This window comes from Equus asinus, chromosome 20, assembly GCF_041296235.1.
Source record: "Equus asinus isolate D_3611 breed Donkey chromosome 20, EquAss-T2T_v2, whole genome shotgun sequence".
In the NCBI taxonomy this organism is placed as follows: Eukaryota; Metazoa; Chordata; class Mammalia; order Perissodactyla; family Equidae; genus Equus; species Equus asinus.
In genome coordinates this window covers 97,190,897-97,215,557 of record NC_091809.1, presented here as the reverse complement: position 1 = coordinate 97,215,557, position 24,661 = coordinate 97,190,897, and the positions used below count along the sequence as shown (strand labels likewise).

At 44.6% G+C, this 24,661-nt stretch overlaps 1 long non-coding RNA gene across 1 annotated transcript in view; it reads right to left on the bottom strand.

Annotated features, from left to right (window-relative positions):
- Nucleotides 1-4,145, bottom strand: part of LOC123279129 (uncharacterized) — a 47,761-nt gene extending 43,616 nt beyond the window's left edge. Inside the window, exons 1-2 of the long non-coding RNA XR_011495897.1 lie at nt 4,006-4,145; nt 2,061-2,132 (exon numbers count right to left, since the gene is read on the bottom strand). This is a non-coding gene — a long non-coding RNA (uncharacterized lncRNA). The remainder of the gene's footprint in view (nt 1-2,060; nt 2,133-4,005) is intronic.
- Nucleotides 4,146-24,661: the final 20,516 nt, after the last annotated feature.

Genomic DNA, 24,661 nt, shown 5'->3' with positions numbered 1-24,661 from the left:
AAAACTGATAAATCTCTGCTAAGAAGGAAAGGGAAAGAGACAGAAAGAAAATTCAATTGCTAATATAAAAAATGAAAGTAGGGACATCAGTAGAGATCATACGGACATTCAGAACATAATAAGAAAATATTATGAACACATTTACACCAATAAATTTGATAGCTTAGATGAAATGGACAAATTACTTGAAAACACACATATTAAAACCGACTCAAGAAGAAATAAATCTGAATGCCCATATATCTATTAAGGAAATAGAATTTTTAATTAAAAACCTTCTAACAAAGAAAATCTCAAGCACAGAAGCTTCACTGGTAAATTCTATCAAACGTTTAAGGAAGACATGATATCAATCTTACAAATTCTTTCAGAAAATAGAAGAGAACATTTCTTAACTTATTTTATGAGGAAAGCATTGCTCTGATAAGAAAACCAACAAAGATATTGTAAGAAAATATAATAACAATATAACTCATAAACATAGACACAAAATCCTCAACTAAATATTAGCAAATTATATTGAGGAATATGTAAAAAGGATAATACATTATGACTAAGTGGGGTTTACCTCAGGAATTCAAGGTTGATTTAATATTTGAAAATCAATTAACATAATCCACCACATTAACAAAACATGTGGGAGAAATTATGATGATCTCAAAAGATGCAGAAAAAATATTGAAAAAATCCAACACACGTTGCTAGTATGTATGTTTGATCTGTGTGATGAGCACTTTATCTCTATGATCTTCTTCTCCAAAACCCATAACCCTAGTCTAATCGTGAGAAAAACATCAGACACATCCCAATAAAGGTACATCCCCCAAAATATCTGCCCAGTACCCCTCAAAACTGTCAAAGTCATGAAAAACAAGGTAAGTCTGAGAAACTGTCAAAGCCAAGAAGAGACTAAGGAGATGTGACAACTTCATGTATATGGCATCCTGGATGGGATGGTGGAACAGTAAAAGGACACTAGGTGAAAATGAAGGAAATCTGAATAAAGCATGAACTGTAGTTGATAATAATGTGTCAATATTGGTTCATTAATTGTGACAAATGCATGATACTAATGTAAGAAGTTAATAATAGGGGAAACTGGGTGTGGGATATATAGGAACTCTCAGTATTATCTGTGCAATTTTTCTGTAAATCTGAAACTATTCCAAAATTAAAAAGTTTATTTGAAAAAGAGCTGTACATGAATATTCGTATCAGCTTTCTTCATAATAGCAAAAACTGGAAACAACCCAAAGGTCCACCCACAAGTGAATGGATAAAGAAATTAGAGCATATTCATGCCATAGCATGTTATTCAACAGTAAAAATGACCAACTACTTGACACACAAAACATGGAGAATAGAAAGTGATATTTGAAAAGACATGTAAGATATCCCCAGAAACTTCTCATAGTGGAGAACACACCCAATACCAAGCAGGACTATTATCTCAGTTTCGATTGTTTCCCTCTCCCTTCCTCTCCTAGGGTCTCAACCCACGGATGGGGGAACAAAACAAGACCTTTTCTCAGAGCCCCACCAGCGGAGAACTTTGTCTCCCGAGCTGAGTCTCTTCATTGAATTCTGTCAACGGTCCAGCCCAGACACTTTTAGCTCCCCTGTGTGGAGAGCAAGCAAACTTATCCTATTATGTATTTTTCCAAACTTATTGTTAAAGTCCTGGTTCAGTTTTAAAGCTCCAAAGCCAAAAAAAAAAAAAAAAGATTTATTTTGATTCTCTTTGCATTTCTGCCGCAGCAACCCGACAATGAGAGCTGGGAATGCTGAGGTTTAGTTTGAAATAAGTTAGGAAATGAAAAGAGGTGGGACTGCAGAGGGAAAACATGTCAGTTTTTATTTTAAAATATTAATTCACCCCCATTTACCTCTTGGAATAAAACGTTTCTTTTAACCAGAATTTACAAAATAAATGGTCTATGTTAGAGAGGAAAAATGAATCTGCCTTAAGGCTTTCCATTTTATGGGAAAACAACGTCAGTGGGAGATCCCTGATTAGCACTCTTTGGGTCCCTTTATGAAGTTGTCAGCACTTTTCATACCTAGATTTGCTTCTCTTTCCCCCAGGAAATGCTACGGCTCTGGAAACATCCTCAATGGGCAGCCTCGTGGTCCTAGAAAGAGACAACAATAAGCTGTTGTTAATTGCTTCCTGGAAACAACCCGTTGACCCCCAATATGCCAGACTTCTTAGGCATCCTGAGCTGTAAGCCCCTGATGGGAAAGTAAGGTGATGATATTGCAAATATTCCTCATTAAAAATATAGAAATAATTCTAGCGCCAAAACAATCCAACACCTGAAACTAATTTTCTTGACATATTGATGAGCTTTAATGACAGCTTCATTAATTGAATGGAGTCACATGGGGGCAAAAATCATGTTTTCCTTAATGACCTGCCAGATGATAGATTCGTTTGGTTTCTTATTTTACTATGAAGAATTTCAGAGGAAGGAAAGAGGAAGAACGACATGCTCTGAGCGTCGTATCACAACTGAGCTTGACCAAGAGGCCCCTGGGGTGTCGGTGCTGACCTAACGTGAAGACGACCAAGTGGGCTTGGCAGGCTAGGGAGGCAGTGTGATGTCATCAGGAGGAGGCTTGCTGCTCAAAGTGAGCTCCAGGGACCAGCAGCAGCAGCAGCACTGGGCATGTATTAGAAATGCAGCATCTAGGGGCCGGCCCCGTGGCCGAGTGGATAAGTTTGCACCCTCCCCTTCAGCGGCCCAGGGTTTCGCAGGTTCGGATCCTGGACTCGGACATGGCATCGCTCATTAGGCCACACTGAGGCAGTGTCCCACATGCCAAAACTAGAAGGACCCACAACTAAAATATACAACTATGTACTTGGGGGATTTGGGGAGAAAAAGCAGGAAAAGAAAAAAAAAAAGAAGATTGGCAACAGTTGTTAGCTCAGGTGCCAATCTTTAAAAAAGAAAAGAAAGAAAGAAAGAAACGCAGCATCTCAAGCCCCACCCCAGATCTACTGAGCATAAATCTGCATGTAACAGGATCCCTGGGTGATTCTCAGGCATGCTGGAGTTTGAGAAGCACTGGGTGAAGGCATAGGATTTGGAGCCCAATAGAGTCAGGCAGGGATTCCAGCTCCACTTCCTGCTGGCTGTGAATGAGGCATTTAGTCTGTCTCAGCCTCAGTTTTTCATCTGTAAAATAGGTGTAATGGTAGCTGCCTCATGAAATTGTGAGGATTAAACAAAATAATCAATTAGCATATTTCCAGGTATGTAATATATTGTTCCAGGTATGTAATATATTGTGACCTCGCTCTCCATTCTCTTTTGGAGAGGAAGTATTTTTGGAATCAGAACAGAGTTCACATCCAAGATGAACAACTTGTTAGCTACATCATGTGACCTATCCTTTCTCAGCTTCAACTTCTCTGTCTGTAAAATCATTATGATCTAAACATCAAATAGAGCCTCCAAAGTCTGAAGATAGAGACCAATTGCACAGCCTAGAGAAGTCATGAAACTTCCGAAGATTTCTGCTGCCAAAGGCTTTACCCTCTCTTACTCTTGTGCTGCATCTCCAGATGCTGTCCTTGTTCCTCTCCAAGTCTGTTTAACAGTTTCCATAAGAAATCCGTTTACTCCAGATGTTTGTGAGTCGGGTAGAATTTTTTAAAGATTTGGGCATGGGTTACAGGGAAGAATTGTATTACATGTGGCGTAGCCTTATGTCATTTCCGTGGTTCTTTCCTTTCTTCCCTCTTATCTTCCCTCATCGCAGCCCCCCTCAGAAATAAGAAAGCCACCCCCCTTGTCATCCAGAAGAAAGCTCAACTTCAGCAGACGTAGCGGAAGAAGCAGTGAACATGAACAGAGAAATATGTTCTCTTTCTAGCGCCACTGTTATTACATACTCTCTCTGGGCCTCCACTTCCTCATCCATGAACTAGGGCAAGAGTTCCTTAATTGCAGGGGTGACATGAGGACCACAGGAAATCTCATATTTGAGAATACTTACGGAGCTCCTGGCACATGCTGGGGTGCTAGTTGTTAAACCATTGTTTCTCGGCTCAATTTTCCCCTCCTCCCTGCTCTGCTTTCTGATGCTGGGGCTGAGCCTCTGCAAATGACATTTTTCCTTTGGCAGCTAGCTCCTTTTAGGCTCTGCCTATCAGGATGCCACAGGGAGCTGAAGGGTTGGAGGAAGGATAGAGACTTTCTCTTTTGTTTGCTTCCCGTTCCTATGAGCGTTGCCCCAGCAACATTCTCCACCCTGGCAGCCGCCGCTGGTTCCAGCAGGGCAGGTGCTTCCAGTTTGCTGTCCTTCCAACCTCTTAGAACCAACCTCCTGGAGCCTGCTCAGAAATGCAGCACCAGCCACCGGCACCTCCTCCTCGGGGTCAGAATCCCAACTCCTAGGTGCCTCTTCTCCAGACTCCAAACTCGGAGCACTATTTGCGCACGCCCGCCTCCTCCCTCGAGGGCTGAGTGCCAGCTCTGCAGGTCCCTTCTGCAAGCTTCTAAGACCCTGACGTCTTCCTTCTGTTCCCCCATCTCCAGGGGAGGTGACTGCTTCTGCAGCTACTCTCTTTGTGATATCTCAGTATCGCCTTTTTGCCTGTTCAGTTTGCTTCTATCGGGGAAATAATTCTCTTTCTATGAAATTCTCTCCATTGAAAGAATGGTGTAGTTTCTGGCTTCTGACAAGGTCCTGTCTGATATGGAAAGTATGTAAAGATACTAGTTTCCTTCCCAAAAAATAAAATAAAACTACCTTCTAAATGCCAAGCTTTGCCACCAATAAGAAGATTCAAAAGAACATGCCAATGGCTTTCAAAACAATTTCCAAAGAACATTTTCCAAACTATTTTGGGCTCTGACAGCATTGTTGGAAAGAACAGTAATCCTGAGCATTTGGAACAAAGAGTCAAACATGTTTCTAGGGGAAAGAAATGCAGAGTTAGACATAACTTGCATGGCAGAGCTGATGCACAATCTAGAGAGATGCTGCCTGGGGACACCAGTGTAGGCAAGGACAGGAGAGAGTAGAGGGGAGCCAGGAAAGGGCCCCCTTGAACCAGATGCAGGATGTCATGTTTTCAGAGGTCAAAGAGGTCTCAAACCAAAGTGGAAATGAATGGGATTTAAAAGAACTTGGGAACAGCAGTTTAGTTAGCGGTGCTTACAAAGTCTGAGTTGACCGTGCCTTAATAAGAAGTTGTACTTTGAAGGGGCTGACCATGACTTAAATAGAAATTTAAATGGAACCGAAAATAGTATTTTATATTTATTTAATTAATAAAATAAATTGAAAGCGTAGCCCTCAGTGTGGGAGATCTTGCTCTCATAAAGGTGCCTACACATAGTTGGTGCCGTGTATAAAAGGCAAGATGATGATAGCTTGAAGGAGTCATGGTGATACTCCTGTCCTTTGACCCAGTCCATTCCATTACTGAAAATGAATCCTAAGGAAGTCAGTCAAAAGAATTTTTAAAAATCTGTATTTGTGAAGATTTTCACTGAAGTGTTATATATGAGTGAAAAACATCATATAATTAGTAAATAAAGGAGACTATTTGAAAATCTATTTATATTCACTTGATGAATATTGTTATAACAATTGTGAAGATCATGTGAAAAAACATGCAAGATTTTTGTAGTGTGATAGTAAATAGAATAAAATCAAGATATAAAATGTAGAGGAGAAAATAGGAAAGAGTTCCAGAAAGCAAGTTCAACAATGTTACTCTCTGTTACACAGGGATTAGCATATGGACACTGAGAGTCTTACACCAAGGTCTTATGCCAACAAAAGATGTCTGGGGCAGGTTAGACAGGATAGAGAAGCCATGCATGAACCTTCACCACCCTGTGGATTCTGCACAGGCTGGAATAGATATCTTTCTCCTAAAATGGAGAAGCATTTTAATAATCTTCAGGATTGTATGTGTGTTTGACTAAAGTTAAGACAATTTTGTTATAGACTGCAATTCCTCCCTTCTATAATAAAACAGGAGAGTTTTAAGGTTCCCTGAGTTCTTTCTCTCCTTGGGTCAGCACTGAGGGTGGTTTTGCTCCAGGAGAAGGAGGAAAGAGAGAGGATAAACGGTAGACTCTGAGGCGGGCAGAGAAGTCATCTGTGGAAGATTCAGCGTATCTCAAGTAGAGAAGGAAGTGATAGACCACTGAGTTAGACAGCTGGTCAGTGAGAAAAAGCCGGAAGAGTCGGCCAACCAATTAGTTCAGGAGACAGTTGGCTGCAGGTGGTAAGTTAAGAGCCAAGTCTGGCTTCTGACCAAAGGGATATTGTCTAGGGCTTGGTGTTTGACCTTCCAGGTCAAACCTAGACCTTCCAAGTGCCTTGGCTGGCTGTAGGAAAGCTTGAAGGACTGACTTCCAGTGAGACCCCAAGAGTTCTACAAGCTATATGGAGTTGGGCTGCCAGAAGGTATAGAAAGAGTTATTCCAAATAAAGGAGAGAATAAAGTAATGGTTACCAAGCATAGAGAGAAATCCAGTTTTCCTAGTGATATTTGCTAACACTGCAGACAATCTATGAGGGACAGTTTTTTTCACTGAGATTATCCATCAGCCTTTAGAGATGGAGAAAAACCAGGTAGGATATCCCCAGACCAATAGGTTGGCTTCCTTGGTTGCTGAGGGATGAAGAAGATGAAGAAACCCAGCTGAGGGAGGGACCAGCCACCAAAAACACTCGTTTGCTTAGCAGGTATTTGCTGAGCCCTATTCCACATGAGGCCCACATTCCATTGGGGGGGGGGTAAAAACGGGGACAATTCCACTAGGGGATAACTGCTTTTTATAATCAGTTATCACGGCTTCAGAAAGAAAAGAGTGGCTAAAATTTTTGGGAGGGATTTCTAGGGAAGATTCCTAGAAGAGATGCCATCTGAGCTGAGTTTTGAATTAATGATAGACATTTTCTCAAACAGTGTATTGGAGAGAACAAAAGGGAGTTTTGTGTGGCCAGAATGTTCAATACAAGGAGAGAAGGCAGGAGACGATGTCAGACCTGTGGTCCTGGCCAGGGTCGTGAAGGCTCTTAAATGCAGAGTTGTGGAATTAGACTTTATCCAGATGTTAAGAAACACTGAATAGTTTTAAGCACAATAAAGAGGTGATTAGACTTGCATTTTAGAAAAAGGATACTTTGTCTGAGGATGGAATAGAGTGGGACAAGGCTAGAGGCAGCGAAAATAAACAGCGGACTGACCCAATAGTCGAGGCCAGAAGTAATGAGCACCTGAATTAAGGCAACGGCCATAGCCAGGGAAACCTTGCCTTGCCCACCCTTCCTCCCCCTGATGCAGATGATGCCTACCTGCCTCCAAACCCTAGCAGTCACGCCACGGTCAGAGGGCTGCCTGCCTGACCTAGGCTTGCTGCCAGTGGTCTGGCCCTGGTTTAGGGGATGGATGCCAGCTTGTGGAGGGGTCACGTAATGGGACCAATAAAGACAGGCTTGAGAATCAGAGGAGAGGAATTCAAATCCCAGTCCCACTATGTTATGGACTGAGTTGTGTCCCCCCCAGAATTCGTATGATGAAGCCTCAAGCCCCAGTGAGACTCTTTTTGAAGATAGGACTTTGGGGAGGTAATTACAGTGAAATGACATCTTAAAGGTGGGGACCTCATCTGATAGGATTGGTGAGCTTATAAGAAAAGGAAGAGACACCAGAGATCTTTTTCTCTCCGCAAACACGCATAAAAGAAAGGGCATGTGAGGACCCACCGAGAAGGCAGCCATCTGTTAGCTAGGAAGCGAGTCTTCACCAGACACCCGTTCTGATGGCACCTTGCTCTGGCACTTCTGGCCTCCAGAACTCAGAAAATAAATTTCTGTTGTTTAAGCCACTGTAGGGCAGCAGAATATGCCACCCCAAAGTATGCCACTTTGGCATAAGGATTATTTTGAGCTGAAGGCAACTGAGAAGAAGCAGATACAAGAAAAGATCTCTGTGCTTCTCCTATTTGCCTAAAAATAGGACAGAAGTTTCCTCCCCTCTCCACCAGGAGGGACGTTAATCACTGGAGAGAACTTTAGATTCTCATCAACCTGGAGACAGCCAGAGGAATCTACATAACAAACCTTACTAACCAGGCTTTGTCTACCATAGTTTGCTGCCCATAGACTCAAGGGCCTTTTCCTTTATTGTGTCACTTCTCTGAAAATAGATGGCTCCTTTGCTAAAACGCTATATAAGCCCAGTGCTAACCAATTCTTTCAGTCACTCATCTCTTATGCTCCCACGTGTAAGCGCAAGGCACATGCTAATAAACTTCAGCTTTCCTCTTGCTAATCTGTCTTTCGTCAGCCCAGTTTACAGTCCCCAGGCAGAGAACCTAAGAAGATGGTAGCAAAAAGAATTTTGCCCCCTACGCCGCCTAGTCTGCGGTATTTTGTTCTGGCGGCCTGAGCTGACTAATACACACCAGTTCCAGCTAAGTCTCTCGAACAAACCATTTAAAGTGACTGAGCCTCAGTTTCCTTAGCTCTAAAATGAAAACAGTAAAATATAATAATCCCAACCTCACAGTGCCCTAGTAAGGCTCCAATGAGCTACACAATTAGCAAGTGGAGCTTGTTTGAAAGATCTTTGTAAATTGTGCGTATACAATAAAATATTACATATTCCTTCCATGAATGCCCTGGACTGATGAAAGATTAAGATACTTTCAATCATAATATTAGTTTAATTATTCTACTTAACCGTAAATATCTGCCTCTTGAGTATATTTTAAATGTGCATAATTAGCCAATAATCAAAAGCTAATTGATCACAGGTGTCTAAAGGGCTTTCCATTCACATTCAATGATGGTAACCAGTGCCAATAAAACCATAGAGGAATTTCTATGTTTTCAGAAAAAAGAACAGAGATACAAATATATGAAATACCTCAAATATAGTCTATATAAGAGACTTCCTTGAAACAATTAACATCTGCAGACACACCCTGAAACAGGAGTCTTCAACATTCATTTTATTTTACTAATATTTCCGTTACATGGAAATCTTCTATGAATAGACACGGAGAAAGGCAATCACTTAGAAAATATATTTGTAATTGATATAAATATTCCTTTTATCTTAGGATCTTAAGGGTATTTCTCAACTTTTTTTCATTACTGTCCCCTAAGTAGACTTTTAGGCAATTTTTTTCCCTAATTCTGTCCCTGACATTTTATGGCCACACATACACTGTCTGTTTATATGTATGTCTGTGCTTTACACATAAAGCACATGACCAGGAACCAATTTTCGCCCCCTTGGGGTGACATTGCCCCTGCTGAGAATGTATGGCCTCAAGATGATTTATACAATAAAGCATCTGACTGGTCTTCACAATAAAGCTGATGGAAAATGCATCAATGTGAGAAATAAACCCTTTTCTCAGAGGGCATACCCTGACAAAAAGAAAAACATGGCTGGAGGAACCCGGCTTGACGCCAAGCTGTGGTGCACTAGGAGCTAGATACGGTGATATTTAGAGAGGACTGTCTACCGAGACCCTATGTGCATCAGGAATGTTCTGGGAAGATCCATCCTCAAGAGCAAGAGCACAAGTTTGGTTCAGAACCAGTGAGCCAGTGGGAGAGGCGAGCAGAAGTCTGAGCACAGCATGGGGTCTGTTCCGTAAATTGTCCTTGTCCCACTGGACTCATGCTGAATCCTAAGGCAACAGGGCTGCAAGATAAGCTGAGATCTCCTCCATGCCCTCCCACTCATTGTTCCCAGGACTTCCTGAGAACAAATCCCCCACAGCGAGCAAGGACTTTGCATAAGCGACTGATGGGAGGGCTCTGGTGGCTCCTGCAGGTCACAAGTGTGACTCACACCTCTTGTCCTCATGCCAGTCTCGACTCCCTCAGCTGCACGGCCCGGGAGCCATGGGTCATCCCCACAGTACAGTGGAGTGCCTGCACAAGAGCATCCAAACGTCAGAGCCCATCAGTCAGGGCTCTTCATGAACGAGCATCTTTTGAGATCTGGAGTGGGAGTCAGATCCAGCTTTGACGCCTGTTTCTTCCATCGTCTCGTTGTATGATCGCAGGCATATTATATAACCTTTCCAAGTTTCAGTTTCACCTCTGTAAATTGGGGGTAACAATATCACTGAGGGGATTAAATTAGATAATGCACGCAATGTGCACTTGGCACAATTCCAGCATAAGGTAAGTGCTGGATAAATGTTAGCTGTTTTCAGCCCTTGACTACGATCACTCCACTCAATATTCCAGCCACATAAAATTGAGGGAAAGCTCTCAAACATGCCTCCATGCCTTTATATGTGTTTCCTCTGCCTGAAACGCTTTTTAACAACACTTCTCTGTCTGGAAAACACCTAGGGACCCGTTAAGCCTCAACTCAAGCGTCATTTCCTCTAAGAAGGAGATTCCAGAAAAATCAGTGAAGCTCTTGCAACTCTTTACTAACCCCCTGTTACAGCCCTAATGACACTGGGTTAATTCTCTTTCTCCCCTCTCCCTCCTCACACTGAACTGTGAGCCTCTTAAGGGAGAGAGTCTGCCTAATCCACTTCCACACCTCTAGGGGCCCAACACAAACCTGGACCCAGAGGTGCTACACAGATGCATGACCTGGTAATTATATTTCTAGAGCAATACCTGCCTCCAGCGTCCCCACCTTGCACAGCCCACTTTTGGCTTCTCTCTGAAGCCTCATAAAGCCTAAGTCACTGGATTTTCTACTGACTAGAAGTCCTCCAGCCCGACCAAGAAGTTTCTCTTCTTTCAGACCAGGATGACATGCAGACGAATGCAGACATTTCTGTGAAGGTGAGACAGTGCCTTAGGATAAACAGGCTGTAACCGCTGTATTTGATTTCTCCAACACTTATTAGGTGCCTATTATAGGCAAGACACCGCGCCCTTTCAGGATCCAGTTCAGAGCACTGAGGATCAGAGAAATTAAGCAACTTCCCCGAGATCACTCAGCAGCAGAGGTGGATTCAAATCCTAGTTCCATGCTCTGCTATCGTATCCCGTTGCCTGGCTTGGGTACTGCAGTAGACTTGAGGGCTGAGGAATAGTTGAGTCTACCTGTTTGGGGACGGCCTTTGAGGGGAGGATGGAGATGTCTTCGGCTCATAGGATGGGTGTTAGGGAGTGAGGAGGGGGTAGTAGGGAGCTGCCTTCCACACACCTACAGGGCTGCCGTCCCTTCCATAGGCGAGGGGCTGGAGGCGTCCTCTGACCTCTGCTCACCTGCATTCTCGTCCTTCCCAATCCCAGTTCAACACACACACACACACACGAATATACAACTCAGGTAAAAACCAAGGAAAGGATGCACCTTCAAGCAAACACCAGCAGTCACCTAGAATAAGGCTGAACCCATTTCCTAGCACAGGTCTTAAGGGTCCTGCTTCAACGAAAAGATCAGGTTTGGGATGAATGAGGAACTCGTGCATGTCAGGGGTGTCCTGAGAGCAAGGGAAGCTGCTGGGAAACAGGGGGCTCTCGAGAGCAGATCAGAGACCCTTCCACTCAGCTCTCCTACCGCAGTTAATCAACACAGCAGTATCTTCATTTAGAAGAGATGCTGGGGGAAGGCCTGCCCAGCCCCGGGCAGAGGGGCTGCCAGTGAGGCCTCAGGGCAGGGTCCAAAGGTGCCTCTTTCAGTGACTCTGAAAGAGTCATTACGCTATGAAATGTGAGCCAGAGAGGACTTCTCGCAGACTGACTCTCAGAGCAAGGTGTCCCCACCCCAGGTCCCCATCGGGTAGCCTAGCTCAGTATGCCTCTGGGAACTGCAACCTTCTCTGTGGGCTTCTGGTGGGCTGCTGAGAAGAGGCAGAATGGAGGAGAACAAGCAGACGGGCCCAGATCCTGACTCTGCTACTTACTAGCTATGGGATATTAACAGCACCAACTTCTTGTAGTTATTATGAGGACGGCATGAGGTTTTATATGTAAAATTGCATAGCTTCGCACATGGCGGGGGGGGCACCAAATAACATCAAAGCCAGTACACTGACACTTGGAACCCCGCCTGGCCCACTCACCTGGGCCTCCAAGGGAAGAAGGCCTGAGCCTCTCTGCTCTGCCCGTGTGTGATCTTCCCTACACTAACCCTGATGCCCTCACTTCGCAGACTCTGCGGCAAGCTACACGAGCAGCCGATTTCTCTTCTGCTGCACTTCAGGAGGGCTTGGCTTCCCCCGAGGCCTCCTCTTCTGCTCTGAGGAGTCACCAGCAGACTCCTTTGAGGCAGAGAAAACTGAAGAGGAAGAATATGAGCCACCACCCAGGGGGCCACAAGGGGAAGCCGGTGTCCCTTCAGAGGCGGCAGCAGCTGAGAGCGCAGCCTGCCCGCTGCCCACCACCTTCCAAGAAGTTCTGATTCTCAGACCACCTTGTTGCTGGTAGAATACCTTGGGATGTGTGTCTGAATAGGCTTCTCACCTTATGACACACGTCTTCAGTAAGGCAGCTACCCTGTGACCCACCCCTGGGTGGATGTTGCTTTTTTAAAAATTGTAGTAAAATACATATAACATAAAATTTACTATTTTAACCTTTTTTAATTATGCAATCCAGTGGCATTAAGTACATTCACATTATTGTGCAACCATCACCACCATCCATCTCCAGAAGTCTTCATCTTGTAAAATTGAGGCTCCGTCCCCTTTAACAATAACTCCCCATTCTCTCTGCTCCCAGCCCCTGACAACCACCATTCTCCTTTCTGTCTCCATGAATTTGACTGCTCCAGGTACCTTATGAAAGTGGAATCATTCAGTATTTGTCCTTTTGTGACTGGCTTATTTCACTTAGCATGATGTCCTCAAGGCTCATCCATGTTGTAGCATGTGTCAGAATTTCCTTCCTTTCTCAGACTGGATAGTATTCCATTGCATGTATAGACCACATTTTGTTTGCCCGGTGCTCCATCAATTGACATTTGAGTTGCTTCCTCCTTTTAGCTATCGTGATTAGTGCTGCTGAAGGCATTGGTGCACGATTATCTATTTAAATTCCTGCCTTCAATTCTATGGGCTAGATACCTAGAAATGGAATTGCTAGATCAAACGGTAATTCTGTTTATTTTTTTTGAAGAACCACCATATGTTTTCCGATGTTACTTTTTTTCTTATTTTGGAAATCGTACCCTTTTATGTCGCTGTTCTCTGTGCCTCCCCCTAATCCCAACTGGGCTCCTGGGCAGTATCCATCAGTTCATACAGGCTCATCCTTGATGCTTGGACCCCTCCCTTCCATTTCAAGGACCCTAATCTCTAATGCTCTCTTTCTGTCTTGCCCTTGGGGCACACCATCCACTTCACACAGGTGAGCCCCAGAACCCAACCTCAGATTTTCTATGGAAGCTAACACCCCAGCACCTTTAGGTTATTGAGGAGACAGATTGGTGGAACTAGTGCTTAAATCTCTTATACAAAGTGAGGGCCCAATAAGTGTGGCCCCAGGAAAGCAGCCATTCTGTTTTTCTCATTTTGAGAATGATGGACAATAACTTTTAAACTTCACGAAAATAAGAAAAACTGAATTTAAAGTAAGCTTAATCTGCATTTTTTGGTAAAATAACTAAGTTCATTTATATTTGCTCTTTGTTGTGATGACCTTTTAATGCATCTCACATTTTCAAATGCCTTGTCCTTTTCCCGCTGGGAACATCTCCACGACCAGAATCTGCCTCCACTCAGGAGCAGCGACAAATTGAAAATTGACCTGAGCTCACTGTCCAGTGAACTCAGCCTTAGTCCCACCAAGACAGACCGGAGCGAAGCAAGGAGGGAAGCACTCTTGGGCGAAGCAGCTTCTGACCGTGGAAAAGAAAGCTTACTTCTTAACAAATGTCTCAAAATAATGAGCCAGGCACAGAGCACTTGTGCAAAGTGTGTGTTTGGGGGACTTGGTAAGAAATGTGACACCGCTGTAATGCGGCTGTAGGACTCAAAGCCCAGTGATATTTCCTCCTGGAGCAATTATCTACTTTCTTTGGATTTTTAGGAGACAATTAAGCAAGGCAGCAGAAGATGCTGTCCCCGGGACCATCAAAGGGTAAGGGGTGTAAACAAACCTTCCAAGATGGGAGAAATGCTGAGGTCAAGGAAAATTCCATCTGGAGTTCATGTCAAAGGGGACCTGACCCCCACTAGGCACGGACCGGTTTAGACCCCCCGCCCTCCTAAGAGAGTAGATGTTTCTGTTTGCCCCTTCTGGGAGCCAGGATCGTGACTCTACAGAGAGACTGGGTTCCTCTCCTTAAGGATAGTTCTGTCAGTCATTGATTCAACCAGCATTGCTGAACGTCTCCTCTGTGCCAGGTCCTGAGATAATAAGAGCCCAGCTAACACGCTTATTAAGCGCAAGGCCCTGTGCCTTACATGCAGCACCCAACAAATCCTCAGGACAATGCTGACTGGAGACCGTGTTCCCCCACTTTACAGATGAGGTCCCTGAAGCTTGGTGAGTCTAAGCAATTTGCTCACGGTCACATTGATAGCAGCAGATAGAGGATTCCAACCCAGGCACCAGATGGGAGAGTCCATGTCCTTAACCACTTTGCTAGAATGGGGGTAAGCACTAGGGGCTCTTAATGATACGAATTTAACAAAGTGTGATCATTCTCTAGCCCCCTCACCCCTCCCAGGAGCTCGGAGTCCTATCAGGAAGAGTCAAGGCAACACAATGTCAAGAAAAGGATGGCCTGCTTATTCAGCACAAGCAGGCCAGCCCCAGTGCCTCTCCGGGCCTGAGCTCTTCTAAGTATTGACAAGAGAGGATCTCTGTCTCAGAGCAGAGAGCCAGGTGCAGCCGACCTCACCTTGGGCCAGTGATTTCCAAAATATGCACGGGCTGTGCTCAGCAAGGGATGAATAAGACCTTCCACTGGAGTGCAGGAAGGAAATATTAGACATTATCTAGAATTTCTTCAAAATTAGAAGTAAATTAAAGTTTAATAATATTTAATGCATGAATTGACAAGAAAATCTGTAAATAATTTATGAATTAATACTCACGTTGTGGGTGCGTGCTTCAAAGCAATTTCAGTGACAGGAGTCGGTGGTCACTGCCTTAGACACGGCGTTAGGTAAAATCACTGCCATTTCTCTAACCTGCTCTTGCTTGAAACTGATCCCTAAAAGATCTTGAGTGTCAGGCTAAGGGATGTGGCTTCTGTCCTGTGGGCTGTGAAAGACCTCAGAAGGTTTTAAGTAGAAAAAAGACAGCAGCAGCTCTTGGGGGATGTGAACAACATAGAAATTAGTGTGGGTTCTGGAACCAGCTGAATAATTTACTAGCTGGAATATTGGTACCTTCTTAACCTTGGGCAAGTTGTTCAGCCTCGTTAAGCCTCTGTTTGCTCATCTGTCAAGTGAGGATAATAGGAGTAACCACCTCTTGATGTCTTAGTAACCAGTGAGAGAGAAACCCCATTCAGAGCACCTCACACAGGACCCTGGGCACACGGCAAGCCATCAGCAGGATTGTGATGGTTCTGCTTTAGGATGTCACTCTCTTGGACCCACATCTTAATGTAAGATTCAGACCTCAAACCACACATTCTAGAACTAGCTCTTCAAATACACATGGAAGCTGCCTAAAAAGCAGTATTTGAAGATACATAAATTCTTTGGCTCCAAAATTTCCTGGCTTATTTAGTCCTGGGCATAATGGCTTTGAAGGCCTCTGACAACACGCAAAGTCATATCTGGAAGGTGTAAGCCATTATATGTAGCAGTTGTGTACAAGATTTAAGTCCAGGTCGACCACACTCTGGTCTGCCCAGCTGCCTTTGTTCTAATATGGTAAGCTCTAAAACCAGTTCCTCCTCAAATGCTGTATTTTTTTTTACTTCAGAATATTATTACTTCCTGGTTTAACATCACAGCACTGGGGCTGTACCTGCCCCTACCGCTAATCGGCATTAACTGGATCTTGAAACCAAATGAAAAAATGACAGGTGGTGTTATTGTTCTCAGCCACTCGGCCTCTAGCTGGTTTTAAAATTGCATTCCTCTCCCCCTCGGAAAATCCAAGTCATTTTCTTAGTTTAAGAAGGAAGTATTTGCAGGTGCTCAATTTCTTCTTGTAGCTCCGACTCTGCGGGGTCCTCCACCAATTTACGTTCAAGAGCGCCATCTCCTGGCCAAAGTTTAAAATAAACGGACCATAGAATAAGCAGGTGTTTTAAATGGTCTTGTGCCTTTAATCAGCGGCTTAACTACCTAACCATGAAGACGAGCTTCCCAGGGCTAATGCGTGTTGCCCAATTTGCAGAAACCGGGTGTTTATTTTTGTAGCACAATTTTCCAGCTGCCTGCATCCTATGTCATTTACAGTGTGTAGCATCTGCTTATGCTGCGTTGTTGGTGTGTATGGTTTTGCTTGAAGGCTCCTCCTGGATGCTGACGGGCACAGCATGAGCAAGGTCTCTCAGGTTTGAAAACTGGATTCAGGGATCCAGAAAAGCTTCTGGGTTCACCTTATTAGGACCCAAGAATCAGGTACAAGTCTTTTTATATTTCAACACTAAACAAAAAGATGATAAGAAGATAAGTTGAACTTTGATGATACTGTATAAAAGCAAGAAAATGAATGAGAGCTGAAGCAGCATGGTCCAGGGTCAGCACATCTGTGGCTATCTATCATTCCGCTTTTTTTTTTTTTTTAAAGCAAGCATTTCTGCAATAACAAGATATACGCGTTCCTGAGGGAGAGGGGAAAAGCACACTTTCTGCAAAATTGCAAGCTAAAAATAATAAGACTTATGGGGGAAATAGGAGTGAGGCAGGCAGTTCAAAACATGCCACTTTGCAACCAGAGCGCTAACAAAAGCAATAACGATCTTAATAAAAATGCCAGCAGAGTTTAAAAAGAATGTTCAGCTCCCCAATAAATAAAAAATTCTGCAAAAAACAAAAGACTTTGCCTTAAAAAGAAAAAGGAATGAGAAAGTAATTTAGTGGAAGGCGATGTAAGAGAAACTATAGACTTCTGAGTCACGGAGATAAGGAAACGCCGGAAACACAGGATATGGGAGCACTGAGCAGAAGCATTCCTAAGCCGGAGATTACGGCTCAGCTAACGCGACAGGGAGACAGGAGGCTGGTAAGAGCTGTGGACCACACTGCTTCCCTCCGCAGCTTGCTGTGGTCAGCTGTGCTCCTGCACTTTGCCTTCATCTTCTGACAGTCTGGGAGCATCACATACGAACAAATTCTAACTTCCACATTTCACTAACATCGTTCCTACCATTTATCAACCAAATTTGAGCTAATTTATGTCAAAATCACTCACAAACACACAAGTGTTATAGCAAAACAGACTGAACGTGGGCTGCTTCCCCAGCACACATTTGACACCAACCCTGCTGAAAGGATGGATCTGCCAGCCCTGCTTCTTCCTCTGGTCTGTCTCCCTACAGCCTCACCGTTGGATTCACAGATGTCCCCACCTCCCAGCCCAGCAAAGCTCTGGGCTCCCAGGCTTCAGTTCTGTCCAAGGTGCTATCAGGTATTTAGTAACAGTGTCTATTTGATGAGCTTATCTTGGTTACTAGTGAGAGAATCCAAACTAAAACTGCCTTAAGAAAAGGAGAACATTTGCTAACCTAATCAAAAGTTCAGATGCAGATGTGGCTTGCGGCTTAGCTGGAGTCAGGGGTTCAAATTCCGTCCCTGTCTATCTCTCGTTCCCACCTCACCCTCCCCATTTTCTGCTTTCCTTGGTGATAGCATAGTTCTTTTCCAGGCCCTCTCCCGTTGATGGCAACTGAGCCCTCCAGATTCATAATCCTTGTAGCTAGCGATCCCAGAGGAAAGAGAGCTTCTCTTTCCCTATAATTTTTGGGAAAAAAAAAATCCAGAAGTTATTCCACTGGCATGGTTTAATGTGCATGCTCCCCAACTTTGCCCCAGTCCACCGTGGTTGGAGGATGAAGTCTCGGGCTAGGCCAGGGTTCTGGGCTGACCCTTGGATTCCGGGGTGGAGTCAGTCCCAGCCAAAGCACATGTCCGTGAAGAGGGAGAATTCCCCAAAGGAGAGAGAGGTCCAGCACCTGGAAAGGGGAAACGAAGCAATCCAGACACCCATCACCTACGGTGGTCCAAGCCAGGCACCAGTCTAGTAGCTTGTGAGGTTTGGGGAATCTTTGGGGTTTCTGATGAACATGATATCTGAGAGGGACTGTTTATCTTTGACTTAAGCAAGGGAACAGGAAAAGATGGCTCTGGCCTGCCTGTGTGTTTTGTTTGGCTCAATAGCACTATTTTGCGGGGTTTTTGTTGTTGTTGTTCTTTTAATTAACTGCCAACATTTAGAACTTGCAAAATTTAGGGTTTCTCTTAAACGGGAGCCACACTGTGCCATTCTCCCACACGGAGACAATGGGCTGAGCCGAGCGGCACTGCCCCTTCATTGAACCATCCTCTCCCGGTCCCAGGAGTGCCCACCACTCCCTGTGCTCCTTCATCCTCCCCGAGTTCACTCCTTTTTTCCCCTTCCTGGCCCCTGGAGGCATTTGAATCTGTAATCTGCCCCGACAGCCTCTCTAGTGGCAGCTGGCAAGAGTTCTCTGGTCAGGAAGGGCTGGGTCAGGTGCCCTCCATCTTGCTCTGCGGTCCTGTCCTCACGGTGTTTCACACAGGTCCAAAAGTGAGTCGCTGGTCAGGTGCTCTATCACTACGACTTGGCTGCCTGAGCATTAAAATTCCCTCGTAGTTCATTTATTGAGAGAGTTATTCTCATTTATTCCCCTAGATGTAGGTGAATGAAAAGGTACATTTTCCCTCCCCCATCTCAGGAAGAACAGCCAGGCATTTGGGTCCAAGAGATCTAAGCAGCTCTGACCTTGTGGGAGAATTAACAACAGGCTTTCGTTTTCAAGGGCCTAGTCGTATAGAACCGAGCACTGGGTTATTCCAGAGTGGAAGGTGTTCGAAGGGCTGAAAAGAGGGAAAACACCCAAACCAGAAAAGAGTTATATTCTTTGAGATTTGGAAGATAGAGACGAGATGCTAGATTCATAAATGGCCATGACCTTTGCCTCACTTAAAGTCCCCCAGGAGGAGCAGGACTCATTATCTGCTAGGATTCCTTCTATTGCAAATGACAGAAAACACAGCCAAACAGGCTTAAGGGGGCAGGGGAGGTGGGGGGAGGAATGAAGGAAGTTGGGTAATTCATTGGTTTGTTATTAAAAACTGCCTTGGTAACTAACTTCAGGTATGGCTTGATCCAGTGATCTAAGATATATCACAAGGACTATTTCTATCCATCTCTCAACATTGCATTTCCCTTTCTCTGTTGATTTCATTGTCAGGTTCCATGTAATGTTCCCCCAGCAGTTGTCTGGGGAAAAAAATCTCATTGGCTTTCCAATAGAGTACTTGCCAATTACTGAGCCACGAGACATAACACTCTAACTGGCCAGTAATATATTTCTTCCCTGAATCTGACAGAATTGGGTGCTGTAACCAGAATAAGAGGGGAATGGATGCTGAGTAGCAAAAAACTACTAGAGGCTTCAAACAGAGATGGCTAAGGACACTGGACACCAAGAAACAGGGCTTAGGAATCTTAGCAAAGATCTCTATGTCTGAGCTTATTAGAACATGCTTGGTGCCCACTGCTTCTGAACGGATCTGACAGGACATGGGCAAGGGGCACCAAGAGCTGCACTCACCTGCAAAGAGCCTTCTTTGGGGATACCCATAAGTCCCCAGGGCTCTTGCACAATCACTACAGGAAGAGTGCATATAGGCATGCACACGAGCACACACATGCACACACACACAGGCACATGCAATGTGCCTCTGCTTTTTTCATAAATTCTGGCAGATAAAAGATTAAGCCAAATCTGTTTGTTTTGGAGTGTGATGTTTCTAACACCCAAATAACCATAGTAGATTTATTTTCATCACATAAACTTTTTATCTCTGATCTGCTATCTCTTTCCTGCAGTTTCTGAGCGACTACAACTATATTCCACTCTACTCTCCTATTTCTTTCATCTGCTCTGTGTCAGCTCTCTCCAGGGCTCCTTTATCACTGGGTGCCACTTTTCCCCGGCCACACCTGTCTTTATCCTGCTGGTATTAAAGCCGTGTACTCCATGCAGTCCTGGCTCATCTACAACCTAACCCTAATCTCCACCGTTGAAGGAGACAGTTACATCTCTTCAAAAAGCTTCTTTATTTGTGTTAGAAAGAATTGACCCGGGGCCAGCCCTGTGGCCGAGTTGTTAAGTTCGTGCTCCACTGCAGCGGCCAGGGTTTCACTGGTTCAGATCCTGGGCGCAAGACATGGCACCGCTCATCAGGCCATGCTGAGGCGGCATCCCACATGTCACAACTAGAAGGCCCCACAACTAAAATATACAACTATCTACTGGGATTTGGGGAGAAAAAGCAGAAAGACAAAAAAAAAGATTGGCAACAGTTGTTAGCTCAGGTGCCAATCTTTAAAAAAGAAAGAATTGACCCCCTAACCAACACCATGTATCTCCAATCAGATTTTTTAAATGATGATAAAAATATATATGACAAGCTCTTTGTTGTGGTACTTGGTTTTCTCACTTAAGAATGGTATTTTCCTACCGCTTTTAACCTCTCTCCTCTTTTGCTAAGCACAAAAACCCCATACCCTCTTTTTCTAAGGTAGTTTGAAATGTTAAACCAAATATTTTGATGAAAAATTAAATCAAAGCGATGATACATTTAGATCACACACACTGCCCAGAAAGATTCTGAACCAGTGGGTTGGAGCGCATGCCCACCCCCAGGGAAAATCAGTGCTTTGAAGCATCTCCCAGCCGGGATAAAAGCAGCAAGGATCTCTTACCATGGCACACAGAGGTTTAGGGGTTTTATCACCTTTTTAAGCCCTTTCTGTACTTCAGTAAAATTCTACCAGTTAATGTTATATTTGAATAAGTGTGGACATTGACCAACTGAAGCCTCAACCTTGTGTATATCAACATATGCATATATTTATGTGTGTGTGTGTATACATGTTGCATGTATGTTTGTAAATATACACACCCACATACACATATTCATATAATTTGTTCCTTCATTCATTCAATAGGTACGGATCAAGCACCTACCATGTGTCTGACACTGCTGAGTCAAACAGCAAAAACAAGTCCTGGGGCTGGCCCCATGGCCGAGTGGTTAAAATTCTGCACACCCCACTTAGACAGCCCAGGTTCAAGGGTTTGGATCCTGGGCGTGGACCTGCTCCACTCATCAGCCATGCTGTGGAAGCAGCCCACACACAAAATAGAGAAGGACTGGCACAGATGTTAGCTCAGGGCTAATCTTCCTCAAGCAAAAAATAGAGAAGGATTGGCAACAGATATTAGCTCAGGGCAAATCTTCCTCGCCAAAACCAAAACAAAGCAAAACAAAAAACCAGCCCTGTCTTGTCCTCACAGAGCTTACAGTCTAGTTAGGGAGAAAGACGTTAATCAAACAACCTCACAAATGTGTTTCACAGCTGTCCCAGCTCAGTGGCAATTACAAGTTGGTTCCATCAAGCCCTCCCTTGCACAGGGCAAGGTTCTTCTTCTTGTCCCCCGCACCCCTTATGACACCAAGATCCCCCACCTCGCATTCTGGGAGTTACTGAGGGTGCCGGGCCATAGAAAGGGACATGTCCACAGGGCATGACAAGTTTTTCCATCTGTACCTGCCCCTCATCTTCTCCCCAGGGCAGGACTTGACCTATTTTCATCTCTTGAAAAGAAGAAAAAAATCACTCACTCTGAAAGTTTGCACTGGAATATTCAGTCTTATGCTTAGAGCAGCAACATTTTCTTCTTTGCTTGCAGTTGAATATCTGCAGGCTTTTGTGCCCAGTTCCACAGTCGGGGACTTGGGTCTGGTTGTCCAGATCCAGAAAGAAAGAGGCCCTCAGGCTCCAGTAGAAGAACAGTGAGTGCAGGGTGGGTCCGGGAGAAACATGCATGTATTTTGAAATACGATCAACAAACACAAGAGAGGCCAGCATGGTGTAGGAGACCCAATAATGGGGGATTTGTTTACAGAGAATTAAGTGGGCTAAGCCTGGAAGTGCGACCAGTTAGGAGGTCATTAGCAGTAGACCAGGAGAGGGGTAACAGTGGTTTGGACCAGCGTGAGGGCAGTGGCAGTGTGGTGGCTGGATGGGTCTGAGCCACATTTTTGTTTTTTTACGATTGGCACCTGAGCTAACATCAGTTTCCAATCTTTTTCCCCCCTTTTTCTCCTCCCCAAAGCCCCCCAGTACATAGTTGTATATTCCAGTTGTAGGTCCTGCTGGTTGTGCCATGTGGGACACTGCCTCAGCACGGCCTGATGAGTGGTGCCATGCCCGCGCCCAGGATCAGAACCGGCGAAACCCTGGACCACTGAAAAGGAGCACGCGAACTTAACCACTTGGCCATGGGGCCAGCCCCCCTCAGCCACATTTTTAAGCAGCACTGACAGGACTTGCTGAGCAGGATGGAGAATGATCCCGATTTCCGCATGAGCATGCTGAGTGGGTGGTGGCACCATTTACCGAGATAAGGAATGCACAGAGAATAACAAATTTGGGGTGAGAAAGGGAACTAAAGAATTTTGACTTGAAACAGCTAATTTCTGCATTTGATTTTCATCTTAACAGGGTGGCAGTGTGTGCTGTTAGGGGAAAGAGAACACAAAGGCAGGCAAGGATTTAAATCCTGCCTGTACCATTCGCTACTTGTTTGACCTTGGGCAAGGTTAGTGACCTCTTGGCATAATGACTGCTTAATTTGCAGAGTTAAATGAAATATTGAAAGTGAATAGGATTTCTTGGCTGGGTCCACAGTTGGTACTTAGCAAGTGAAATTAGCTAACACTCTACCCAAGCATCATCTGCTGGAGTTGACAATCCTGAGAGGATGAGAGAGTGTGGGTGGGGTACAGAGGCCCCTGGCCAGGGAAAGGGAAAGGTGGGGACCAAGGTGGGAGAAGAAAATGCTGACAGACCCTTGGTCTGGTTTGAGTGACCAGTTTTGAGCCATCACCAACTAGGGGTGCACGATGGAAGGTAGGATGTGGTAGGGGTGGCAGATGGGAGAATAGCATCAGCTTAGAGGTGAGGAGTAGGGTAGGGGTAGGGAGTGGGGAGGATAGAGTCAGAAGCTGAGGATACTCTGTCCTTGAAGGTCCTTGAAGGCCTGTATGCTGCTTCAGGAGCCAGGTGACCCAACATGACTCAGAACTGGGGAGGGGGGTGTTCATACCACACCTGACTCCCCACTGAGCACTTAGGGGACCACCAACAGAGGACAGATAGCTGCACCTGACAGAGCTGTGTATTAAACCAAGGGAGCTATTAGCAGGGACAAGATGGTTTGTGGACACCAACCTGCATCAAGGAGTAGAAAAGCGTGAATGGACTCAGCCTGAGCACAGGCAAGCAGAAATACCTTTGGGTGACTTTGAGACCACCTGGAAAGCCTTCATAAGCAGACGGGACTCACAGCAATCAAAATGTGAAATTCAGTGTTCATTCAATTGTATTTTCTACTCTCAGGCTGGTGAAGCCTGGGAGATTTGAGGTTTCATAGGTGAGGTCAGCAGTGGCCAGCAAATGGTAGGTATGGCCTATGTGGTCTCCCACCCACTCTTTTGCCCTCTTTACCGTTAAAGTCTTTCTCCCTCAGATTCTACTGTTTTTGTGCCTCAATAAGAATCCTCAGTATTTCACTTTATTGGCATTATCTTGCATGTAGTTCAGTTGCTCCATGTTATACTATGTGTAAGTGAACATATGCTCTCTGTTGCCTGGCAACATGAGGAAAAGCTGATATACGAGGCTAAGTGAATAAGCTGGATGATGATACTCATTCATTCAACAAATATTTAGCCTAATATGGGCCAGGCATTGTGTTGGTTCCAAACCAAATTGTGTATTTACTTCTAAATAAACCTTATCGTAGAACTGATACATCTAGAAGATGCATTTTTCCTTCTATATTATGCTTTTTCCCTTTTGTATGAGATTTTACTATTGGAAGAACTAGTATTTACCATTGACATTAAAACACACACACAGACACACACACTAAAATCTTAGCAACTGCTGGTGAAGCCTAAGCCCCAGCACACCTCCCTGCTCTCAAATGTCATTCACTCTGAAAATCGTGGTGGCACAAGCTGTCCCCCAAGTGGGTAATTACTGAGCATGATCTGGGTCCAGATATACTCTAGAAAGAAGAGGTGCAAAATCACTCTATCCCAAGAGAGCCTACACCCTATTTAGAAAAAAAAGAGGCACCTCCCAGGCACTCAGTAGACTGCCTTCCTGGGCTCCTTGTGGAGGGATGGGACATCGTGACAAGTGTGGTGTCACTTTCAGGCCTAACATTTAATTGTCCATGCAGGACCCTGCAGAACACTCTTTCCCTTTGGCACAATGACCGGCACCATGTGAGTTGTGGCAGCTCCATCATTTTGGGTCCCCGAGTGTTTGCTGTGAGCAGCGCCCTCCGCCAAGCCACGATGGAGATGTAGCAGGAATGTGAAATAGACTTGTTTTATCTTAAGCCATTGAAGGTTGGAGGTTGTTTGTTACCACAGCATAACTGGGTTATTCTGACTGAAATACTGAAAGGATGAAATGGCCAAACCTCTAGAGTACTTTAGAGGACAGT